Source organism: Apis dorsata, unplaced genomic scaffold (assembly GCF_000469605.1).
Source record: "Apis dorsata unplaced genomic scaffold, Apis dorsata 1.3 scaffold_97, whole genome shotgun sequence".
In the NCBI taxonomy this organism is placed as follows: Eukaryota; Metazoa; Arthropoda; class Insecta; order Hymenoptera; family Apidae; genus Apis; species Apis dorsata.
The window spans coordinates 330,751-342,996 of record NW_006263395.1 but is presented as its reverse complement, the minus strand read 5'-3'; the positions used below and the strand labels follow the sequence as shown (position 1 = coordinate 342,996).

Genomic DNA, 12,246 nt, shown 5'->3' with positions numbered 1-12,246 from the left:
ATTTAAAGGGAGTTAAAATAATCCTTCGAGTATCGTTCGAGAGATTTTATAAAATTTGGCAAAGACGGTATAGACGGTACAAATAAAATACGGTCTTCTTTTTTATTCAGCTTTCGTTTTCTTTTATAGCCGATCAATGACGCAAAAGGAATACGATAACGCGGTTGTTTTTACAAGTTTTTACGACAAATCGTGTAACCATTCGCGCGTCATCCTCCACTCTCCGTCCGAAATTCAATTACATATTTGTTGGTTACAATAAGATATTCGTTTCGCGTAGTCCTTCCGCAAGGACTCGCGTATTTGATATGCCAGTAACGAATTAACCGCTCTGCCGGAATCGCGTTACAGCTATTGACCCAGAGTACGTAGCACCCCATACGATCACTGTTCCTTTCCGACTCCACGGTGTTAACCCGATCCAGGTTGATAGACAGCGAGTTCCACAATCTCTTCGAAACGTTTAATTGCCATTTTCTCTCGAGCCTTTGTCTTCGAACAATTTCAAACACCCTCTCAAAATCGTCTTTCAATACCGCTCTTTCTTCGTTTCCGAAAACTACCCCATCCTTCTTTCTCGAGACAAAAGCAATATCCTTTTGTCGACCAGTATCCTTTTCTTAAAAACTACGAAGCGTATGAAGCAATTGTATGAAGTTCGCTCGCAGGTTCTCGCCTCCATTCTCACCCCCCCTCATCCACCGCGGGAATAAATTTACTCGATAGCTCGCTGCTCGAATGGATAAAACGAGTAATTAGCCGGTACGGGCGAGGTTGGTCGTAGGACAGTTTGGATAGGCGAGGAGTCCATAGGCGTGGCGGCGCTCGGCCACGATCGTAGAGCAAACGCGCGGCAAAAGCGGCCACCCGCTCGGCCGGCATACATTATTCAAACGCTATCATGCCTGTGTTTGCTGACATGCCAGCCGAATGTATCTGGGTGAATGTCGACGTAACATTAACCACGCCCCGTGGACGGCCCCTCGATTCCGGTTTTGCATTTAAACATTAAACGCTGACCAATGGGAACGTAATCCGCATTATTCGAAACCCGTTCCCTCCCTCTACTCCCCCACGGTCGTTAACCTTTTATCAACCGAGGAGGAATATTGGTCCTGACCGATCGACCTCACCTTCCATTCCAAACCTTCCACCAAACGTTGATTCGATACCGTCTGAACGCGAACTCGACCCTTGGAAAGGGTCGATGAAGGAAAACGTGAAATTATTTCGCATTTGACGGAAGACGAGCCAATTGTTTCTGCTCGATTTGATTAAAAGAAAGAAGGAGAAGGATATATAACACAACAAGCGTGTAGGAACACTTGCGGGTGAACACAATTCGATCGCGTGCGCGAAGGTGTGAAAGTGGCCAAAATGCAATTTCATAATTTTACGAGGTGGCGAGGCGGTTAAATGAATTAAACATGGGGCGGTAATCCAATTCGAGCCTTGAATGATCCTTAACAACCACCTTGACACACATACAAACCGAATATATTAACGCGCCTCTCCTTGCCATTAGTTTTTCCATTACGCAAAACCGATCGTGCCTACGCGCCAACTACTAAAATTGGACGGAATAATAGATACGTTTATACGACGCCTTGACGACACGCTCGTCGAATAAAATTCGACTTGCTCTTTTACTTGCTCTACTCTCTTTTGCTTCCATTGCTATTCTCACTACTCTTTCGAATCCTGATCCTCATCGAAACTCCTTTTCCCTCGATGTTAAAAAATCCCTCCAACAGCGTTCGACGAAGCGACTGCTCCTCGATCATCGATCCACGCGCTTCGAAAACGAAAACAAAAAAGAAAAGAAAAGAAAAGAAAGATTGGCCAATTAAACGCGCCATTTAGCCAGTCAGGAAGGGTTAAGAACAAGATGGGATTTTTATTAGGCCGCTATCGCGCTTAACGGCTGTAAAACGATCCCTACCCCTTTCACGTTGATCGCTCGACCGCCATCCGGAACACGGCGTTGCCCCCATTACACCACGCTGAAAACTCGTAAAGAGGCGGGGGCGGATGGAGGGAAAAAGCCAGCGTTCGGTCACCGTCTTGTTTTCGCGTTTTACAACCGCCCTCCTCTCTCCTTTCCACCGAGAACAACACGCTCCTTTCCTTCCTTCCTTCCTTTCTTCCTGCTTCGCTTGGTCCCGCGGGGACAATCACGGAGACGACACCGACGCGACGGACGACGAGCACCGCGAGTTCGCGGGGGTGGGAAATTTCATTTGCCATCGATGCGCCACCGATGCTCGTGTTCATTCTCTCGTTAGAGGGGCCGGCCACTTTGCTTTGGTAATTTAAAGTTTGGGAAGAGGGGGAGGACGGGGACAAGTTTTCTTTTCGGAATAAAGAGGGAGGGATGGAGTTTGGAATGGAAAAGTATGAGAGTTAAAGAGTGTTAAAGTGGTTCTTTTTAACCGGGGATCGATTAACGAGGGGAATCGTTGTCGTAATTTTGTCGATCGTGGTCGAAGAAGAATTGTAGGAGTAAATTTTTAAACCGTTTAAAAGAATCTTACATACCTGCAATACGTGTAAACATTTTAAATTATTTGAAAAAAGATACGATGCTAGACTAGCTTTAATTTTAACTCTCGGGCCCTAATTTCGTTCACAATTCTTCGATCGAATTCTTATGAACGATGGAAAATTTATCGTTTTTATTATCGGACAAATGTCCGACAAGCGATAAACGAACGAGGAATATTTTGTATTTTTTCTTTTTCTTTTTTTTTCTTTTTTTTACGGCTCGGTATCGGTTCAAGGGTTCCGTTGGAATTTGGGATAGGTACACCACGGTCGCGCGCTCCGACTTTTTTACGACGGCGAATGCAGAAACGAGCGTGCTACGTGCATCGCATACGGGACCGTATGCAACGATGCTTACTAAAATGCGGGCAGCCCGTCGTGAATTACGTCAAACGGTGCTTCCCCGACGGATCTGATCCCTCCGCGTTCTCAATTTTCCACCATCGGGGGAAAATCGTGTCCCCGTTGTGTAAATTTTAACCAATTTTAACCCCGAAAGTACGCGAGTTTTCAATTTATTTTTTTATTCGAGCGAAGAAGAACCAAGTTTCTTTCTGTCAAGTTTCGATTTTTGATTTTGATACCGAAAAGAATCGCGTGGAAAATTTGTGGGGAGATTCGAAGCGGAGATTTGGAAGAAACGATGCTCGATCGATAAAAGTTAGCCTCCGAGATTCGAGGTCTCGTGTGATACATCGATCATAAACTTAAAGAGATTTACGAGGTGGTATTTTAATAATAACTTATTTCATGGAGGAAGACGCTCGAAGGGGAATGAAAAAAAAAAAAAAAAAAGAATAAAACCCGTCCACGATACGTCAAATAAATAAAAATATAGGTTACTTTTTCTTGGTTCTCGGGTGAAACGTTGTAATATATGGTCAGACGTCTGTATCGCAAACGGATGCATGTGTTGCATAGCAATCGCGTGGTAATCGCATAGTAATTGTACGCCTAATTGCGCACAGAGGAGAAATTCTCCACGAGTTTAATAATCAATTGGAAAGTGGAAATGAGAATTGGTTGGAGCAATTCCTTTTCGCCCTTTCCAATCGTTCTTAAAAAAAAAAAAAAAAAAAAAAAAAACACTTTCGAATTTTCATCTCTCGAAAACGTAAATAAACTTAAGCAGCCTAACTCGTTTGCCGCGTTTCAGTTGTTTCGAATCAAATGCAAATCGTTGATGTATCGATCGCGATGCGTCGTTCGTCGGGTATGTCGCGTCACGGTAATCGTGAATCATCCTTGAAAACTGCGTACTTATTTTATATTTGAAATTCGTCTTAAACGTAGTTCACTACTTCTAACGCCTTGCGAGGCAACTATGTTCGCTGCATTCGAATTGCAAAAAAAAAAATCTACAGCCTTAATCGCTCCTCGTTGTGTGCTAATGCAACGAAATGAACGATACCTTTTGCGAAACGGCCGCTTCTTCGATCGATCGATACGTCGTACCGTAAACGAAAAATATTTCACCAGCTATATAACATAACAACTCCTCCTCTCTTCGCGAAATAAAAATAATTCGTCCGAAGGAAGAAGGAAGAATCGCTCCATCTTTCGAAGGGGATCCTCGAACGCGTTCATCCTATTTTATATAAAAATTCTTCGAAAAATTACTCGTCTTGCTTGCGAAGGAACGCAACACCTCGTGGAGAGAACGATGACGGACGGATGGAGGTCGGTCACGGAACGCGGGCCAAAGTGCGATTAGAGGCGGGTTCCGTTGCTGATTGTGCAAAGATAAAGGGAATAGTAAGGGGGAGGATGAGGATAAGGGTGGCTCTCTCCCCAGAGGTATGCCACGTAGAGAGAAGGTGGCAGCGACGTGTCTGCACAAGTGCGAAAATAAAATTACAAGGAACTTTGGGTGAAATTTGTTGAAATTGGGCGGCAGGCAGGCAGGCAGGCCGGTCGAACGGGGCAAAGGGCTCTCGCGGATCCCACGGGACACGGGATGGGGCAACGCGTTCCTCCAACCCTCCCGTACGGAGCTATATCCGTGGCCATATCGTCCAAGGGTGGGAAAAACGCGGCTTGGACACATAAGAATCCTCGTGTTCGACCGTGCTAAGTGCCGGCCATCAATAATTCAACAGCGGGCCTTCACGAGGTTATCGTTGCCGAACCTTTCGATCGAGGCGCCGCTGGATTTCTCGTTGCCGCGGGATTATCCATGGATCGTCCGCTAAAGGTCGACATTAGAATTACACGCGTATGTTAATAGAAGAAGGCCCAGTAGGAATCGTCGATGCGAGAGAATATGGCCGAAAGAGGAGGAAGGTGGTTCTACTCAGCTTTAAGTGGAACGGTTCAACATTGGTCAGACATCGAATATAATCCAAGATCGAACGTTCGACCCAATTAAACCTCGACAACCGAGGAAACTATTATACGTTACTCGAGAAGCAATTCTATATAATTACAATAACTGTAAATTCGAAAGATTATCAAATTATTCAAGAAATATTCGGTGTCGATCGAATACACCTTGGAAAATAACTTCAAACTATCCCGTGCAATGCGCAATAATCTAGAGGAGAAGACGATTACCGAGCATCGAGGAGATTATCGAAGATTTTCACTTCGTCGAGGAAACTCGAAGTTCGATACGCGTAATAAGGTTGGAAAAGAGGCGGCAATTAGCAGGCATCGGGGGAATTATGACTCGGTAGGCCGAGTACGTCGGCTAATTCAATTAAACAATTCATTTTGCCGGTCCGAAACACCACCTGAGGGCACGTCCCAATCCCGTCCGCGCTTCTCTCCACCTCGCCGTCCGTGTGTCCCGGCCCGAGTGTGCGCCGATATGGAGGAGCGAACGTGAGCTGGAGAAGGACCAAAACTCCCTTACCCTCTCCCGCGGGAGTCGTAGCCTCAACGCTACAATACAATGCTCCTAATGTTACGGCTCCAGTTTCGACATAATTTTCTTTCGCGGCCCTTTTGGCTATCGGATGCCCGCCCTTTCCTACCATTCCGGCGAAAGAAAATGTCATTTCCGGTGGCCGCCTCGATAACGAGAGAAAATTTCGCCGATCTGCCGACTTGCGTGAGCTTTTTTTATTCGCCTCGCGCGTTTCGAGGGTCCCTTTATGGATCCCGACACTTACGCGCCGAGTCGATCGATAGATTCGCTTCTTTGAAAAATCAATTCCTTCCCCCTTTCACTTATTACCCCGCTTCAAATTCGGATTCGATCCCATCCGTTTTAAGAAATATCGCAAGTCGTTTCAAATCCTTATCAATCGAAATAAAGATCGACGTTTATTTATATCGCTTGTTCAACCATCTTGTTCAAATCAAAGGAACGATTATCTCGATCTCTTAATTCGAAATAACGCGACGGTTTAGCTTCCGTGTGGCTAGTTTCCATTTCCAAAACATCATCGTCCGAGGGAGCATCCAGCTCCAGCCGCCTCTATCTACCACCGAAATCAGCGACGACGAGGCCCCCCGTCTTCTCCCTTTCCATTCACGCAAACGCAACAAAGGGGGCCCCCGGTTTCTTTCGGAAGGAAAATATTTCGTCCACGGCCGAGGCGGTCCCTGTGGATGAAACCCTTCCTTCCACCGAGATCCACCGCGGATGGACGCGGAGAAAAGCCAAAAGCAAGAACAAGGGAAGAACGAACTCGATGCGAACGAAGGAAGGGAAGGGACGAGAAGAGACAATACGATAACCACTAAATTATCCCAGCACATCCGGCGATGTAAATCACGGAGGAGTCGCGCGCATGTGTCGACTCCGTGCACCGACCACGAGACATCGAAAAAGAAGGAAAGAAAGAAAGGGGGGGAAGGGGAAAAAATATGGAAAAAAAAGAAGAAGAAGAAACGAAAAGATAAGGAAAGAAATCGGGGGGAGAGAGGACGGTACGAAAGACAGAAAAAGCGTGCGTGGAGCTCCGAGGTCTACACAAACGCGCGCGCGAGAGAGAGAGAGAGAGAGACGTGCATGTGCGCGTGTACGCGAGGGAGACAGAGAGGCCGGATAGAGAGACAGAGGGAAGTTGGTTCTTGATGACGCGCAGATAAGGGAGGGCTTAAAGTCTACGTGACGTGGTTCCGTGATGCGCACGGGCGGAGGTCGAGCCTGAGAACTTTCGGTAAACGTACTCGTAGGACTTTCGGACGGAGCGTAGCTTCCCTCTACGCCGGAAGAAGACCCTTTTGCATTTTCGATAGTGCCACCACGCTCGATATACTTAATCGCTGCTCCCCGAAAACTGACCTCCGAAAACTCGAACCGTCCCCTTTCATCCAGACGCACAAATGTTTCGGGGGTTGTTCGGGGGATTTTGATTTGAAATTTTGGCCAACGAACAGTTCGTTTAATTCTTTTTCTCTTCTTCTTCTTTCCCGCTTTTTAAATTACGAGAAACTCGAAACTCGTCCCCCGTTTTACTTATATATTCCTCGTTTGTTTAGGGTTTTCGAGAATGTTTTTTCGATACTCGATTAATGAAACGAAGGATCATACATTTACTCGTGATTCTATAATTTTTAATGGGAAAATATCTCGGGAAAAGAGAAGAAATGGCGGTCGACTTCCTGCCTCGAGTAATCATCGACGATTTGACGCACGAGGAAAGAACTCGTGGAGTCTAGTCTCCTAGGGGTCTCACGTTCGCAACTTGCATCCGGACATTCTCATGTCCCTACTTCCGGGAACGTGAGGCCCGTAACGGCAACACCCTCGCCAAACCCAGACACAACTCCAGGTCACTGATCTTTGTCCTAATAACGCTTTTATTCGATAACGATCCTCGATGATCATATCATAACAACAAAACTAAAAAATTTCAGCCAATATTCCCGAAGAATTGAGTAACGAATTACTCGTATATTAACTTGTATATACTCTGGAAACTGATCCAACTCACGAACAAGTGGAACGTGGCTGCAAGACACGAACGAAACAACGAACACAATCTATGGATAATTCTATGGAATCTTAATCAAACTACTTAATCATCCAACGAAAATTCAACAAATTATATACACAATTTCTATCGTTTCTATCTTGATTAACTAATCAACGAATGAGCTACCACTCGAACGAAAATCCGACGAATCCGTTAAAAACTTTCTCGAGCCAACCGAAGCGAATTCGAATCTCCGAATCTCGCTGCTTCCAATCGACCCCCTCGCGTTCCACCACTATTTTCGGGCCAATAGTCTCGACCCCCGATATTCGGCCCATCTTCTTCCTTTTCTTCTTCTTCTTCCGTCTCGCACACCCCAACCACGGTGTAACTGTACTAACTGCGCGATGACGACGAAGGAGAAATCGGTTCGAGGGAAACGAAGATCGGAGGAATAATGGAAAGAGGGGCGGGGTTGAAAATAGCGAAAGGTAGAGTGTTGACGGCTCCCCGGGATGCCCCGTCAGCATCAGCGTTCCTCTCTCTCTCTCTCTCTCTCTCTCTCTAATCGTATCGGGTTTACTGCCTTCGCGTGACGTACTCGTCTGTAGTACCATCGGTTTACCACCACCCTTCAACCCTCTGTACCCGCCACCCATCACAATTCCCATTATCCACTCGGTGTGACAGAGCTCTCCTGGGACTAAGGCGACGCTATTTCACCGAGGGATCTCGCCAATTCTTCCTCGAGGAAGAATCTACCTGACCGCGTTTTCTTTCCTTTCGAGAGAGGAAAAAGAAAAAAAAAAAAAATAAAGATTCCTCTTCGCTTTGACGTTTCGTTTAGCGATGATTCGTAGGTATAGCGAGTTTGAGGAAAAATTAGGAGGAAGGAGAAGGGATTAAATTTTTCCTTCTGCTTCCGAGAGATTCGAAGGAATGGAAGCTCGAATAATGAAAGGAGAAAACGGAGAATCACTTCTGTCTTTGCGGAATAAAGATTTTCCGATTGTTTGTGTTTGAGGATGGAGAGCATCGCGATTGGTAGAAATAACGCTTCTGTAGGATTCTACGTCAAGATTGAAGTAAAAAATAAAAAAAGAGCGCAAAGAGACAAGAAAACATTCGTCATTTTTTTAAAATTTATACATTACACGGAAAGGGAATTTGAATATTGAAATAGGTTTGAATTAGACGATTGAATTATCGACTCGATAATGGCGGCGTGGAAAGAAAGAACGCGTAAGGGGAACTGATATTACCCTATAAAAATCGTATCTCGACCGGCGAAAAAAAAAAAAAAAAGAAAGAGAAAAAGAACTCTTTATATTTTCGGCCACTTTACAGCCTCGTAAAGCTTCATTACAATCGTTCGTACGCGCGAAACATAATCGGGGATCTTCTTCCCAACCGTCGTTCGCGCTAATCGGATCAGGAAAATAAAATAAAAAGAAGGAAAAAATGTACAAACGATATCCCACAAGCGTTTGATCTTAATTAATCACCCTGGTTCCCCGTGTCCCGTTTAAACAAACCGCGGCCTGTAATTTCCGAATTTTTGAGCATCGTGTTCCTTAATATCCGAAATGAACGCGGAGGAATCGGGAGGCAGACCGTTTCCATGCGTGAGAGATATCATTACGCCATTTATACGAAGACGGTGGGGAAGAAGGATGACTTGCCAGCTCCTAATAACCTGCCAATTATGTAACGTGCCTTTATACGGTATACGAGCATACCGGTGTGGTATATATTGGAGAAATTATGTTAATACGACGCTTTCTTTCCGGAAGCTCGTTCAAATTAATTTAAGTCAATTTATTTATTCTTTCTTTTCTTTTTTTCTTCCGAGAGAGCGAGAGATATTTTGTAATTTTGTAACTGAACGATTAGAAAAAGTATCTCATCGGAATTTTTCGATAGTTTTTCGAGGTATTGAAGAAAATCGATAAATGAAAATTGTATGAACTTTCAAAGTTTCCATTGTTTCCACGATCGAATGGAATATAATAATAGAAAAGGAACGTTGTAACGTGCACTGTTTTTCCACGAGATTCGTCACAAACGTCGACCCGAGTGAACAGTATGCTCGAAACACATCAATTTCAATCGAGTCGTAAATTTTCTCCGCACAACCTTGCCCCCAAAAAGAATCGGAGGAGAGATCTACGATCTAACACCGTTTCGAACTCGCGCAGGAGGGAACAGGAGACGAAGGAAAATTCAAAGGGCACGGTAGAAAAACGAGAGTAAATCGAGGAGGATCTCGTCGAAGATCGCACGGTCATCCGTCAGTCTCTGGCGCAACGAACAAATGGCGGAGGAGCTCGCGTTATGCAATTCCGTTTAATCGAAGTGAAAACTGGATTTACCGGTACCGTATATTCCATTGTCTCGTTTATACGTAGCTTTGCCCGGCATCAAGAAATCGTACGGATTCACGTACGGCAATAAAAAAAACGAGCAACGTTACGTATGCAAATTCTTGGATGAAGCAATTCCTGGCGGATATTCGATTCTCGTTGCAAAATTTACCTTCGTTACCATTTTGTTTTTTTTTCCTTTTTCTTTTTTCTTTTTTTCTTTTTTTTTCCCCTTTGGCTCTACGTCGTTTCATTATTCAGTCGTTGTTCGACCGATTCTTTTCCTCTTTCGAGAGGAATGAAATATGGAACGTTTGGCCGTAAGCGAGAGAAGAAGAAAAAGTAATAAATAAATAAATAATAAATAATAATAATAACAATAATAATAATAATAATAATAATAATAATAATTGCACGGTGCTTGGTATCGGTATCGATCGAAGAAGGTGATCGATAACCTGATAAAAATTCGACATCCTGCGCGCGAGGAATGATTTACAGTTATAACATCGACTTTACAGCGCACTATTTGCAGCGTCGCCTCGAGTGACGTCATTCCCGATCTAAGTACGAACGTCACATATTAATGCATTGTCTTCTTCTTTGAATCGTGGCATCGAGACGACGAATCGAAGGTACGGAAGATCGATCGCTCGAGGAAGACATTACTCGCGCGCTGGACACGAATGGAAATTTATTTTTTCTCGGACGTCGCATTTTTTACGACACAGGGTCCTTCTGGCATTCGACGAAGATGCTTATAAAATTAAAACGAAATATATAATAATATATGTAATACAAACGAATGAAAATGTGCGAGGAGGCAAAGATCAATTTTAAGTCGAATATCGAGAGAGAAGAAATTTCAAGTTTTGGAAAATTAATATGGTTTTTTATACGAAGAAGCCGGAAATACCCTGTGTGCTTTATTAAAGATTTTTCTACTAAATTTTTTTTACTTTCTACGTAATATATTAAAAAAACTATCAACCAGAAATCATCACGTTCTTTCTAAACAGATAAAGTCGTGTTACTTAAAGTATCTTATGACTTACGGTTAAGTGATCGAGTAAGTCGTCGCGATCTACCTCGAAAGAAACGGTTCACTATGCATCTCTAGCCCTTTCGATGCTGGAACAAGCACCAAAGTAGTGCTCAAACTGATATTATCAATCGATCGTTAAACGATGTAATTGTAAAAAGCTCTTTCTTTGTTTTATTGTTTACTGTCATTTATTCACGAAAAATAGCTATCAGGAAATAATCATCGAAAAATATGATCGATCTTTATTCAATCTCTAGAAAATCATCTCATCTCATCCTTTCCAATTTTCCCGTATCCCCCAAGAACCCCCAAGAATCCAAATCCACCCGTTGAAAACGATAAATTACCGGGAACATCCTCATCAACGGTGGAAAAGGGTTGAACCTGTCTGAAAAGGGTCGCGCCTCCTCCACGGATACAGCGTTTCACCCCTCTCGCGATTAATGCTTTCGTCACTTGCGGGGCGACAAATCGAAAACAACGTTTCCCCTCCTGTTCGCCAAAACTACCAACCCGTGCATACGGGACGATGGATCGTCGCGACCCTTTCGTGTCCGGAAAACAATGGCGATTACCGGTTAAATAACGAGCCTATTTCATTCATTGTATTTTCAAAAAGGATCATCGAATATTCAAAGAAATCAACGTTCATCATTTTTGGTTACCGAGCTCTCAAAGTTCTTTCTTGGCCTCGATAAGAGAGTCGCGTGAGGGTGAAGAGTCGTCGTTTCAATCGAGTCGCGTCGCGTTCGAAGGGTGAAAACAACACCCTCTCCCCCACCTTTGTGCTCGCTTCGAAAGGGCTAGTAGTAGATCGTAACGTTGGAGCGGATTCGTTAATCGCTAAAGATGTACCATTAAAATAGTAAGAAAAATAAGTATAAGAGAAACAACATGCCCTGGCTCGAGGAGAGGACCCTGACTCTGTTTGTACGGGACACAGAGGTCCGTCGGTACGAACCAGGAGTGCGTGAACGCGGGGTTGATGTTGAGCGCCCCAGCGGCCCCCTGATGGGGTCCGCCGACATCGACGCCGACACCGACACCGACCCCGACCGGACTTTGTCGTTGAAAGCCCCCATAATCCATGGCCATCTGATACGGCAACATCTCTCTTTCTTTCCCTCCTCTCCTTCCTCTTTCTTTCCTTCCTTCCTCCCTTTCCTCTTTCCTCTTTTTTTCCTTCTCCTCTCTTCCTCCTCCCTCCTTCCCTTTTCTCTCTTCTCTCTTCTTATTCTTCCTTAATCAAACCACCCCCTTTCCTGTTTCGTGTTCACACCGTTTATCGCACTGGCCGCGTGTCTTCTGTCGCGCGACTCACCACTGAAGCAACGAGAGTTCACGAAGTTTTCAAAAAACGCACCTCAACAACACAACAAACAACAAGCGGGCAACACAGAACGGAGCGACGTCAGTCATATTCTAA

The 12,246-nt window shown here is 44.4% G+C and overlaps 1 protein-coding gene across 1 annotated transcript in view; it reads right to left on the bottom strand.

The window, feature by feature from the left end:
• LOC102681803 (protein trachealess) overlaps nt 1-12,246 on the bottom strand; it is a 119,559-nt gene that overhangs the window by 13,171 nt on the left and 94,142 nt on the right. The window lies entirely within an intron of this gene.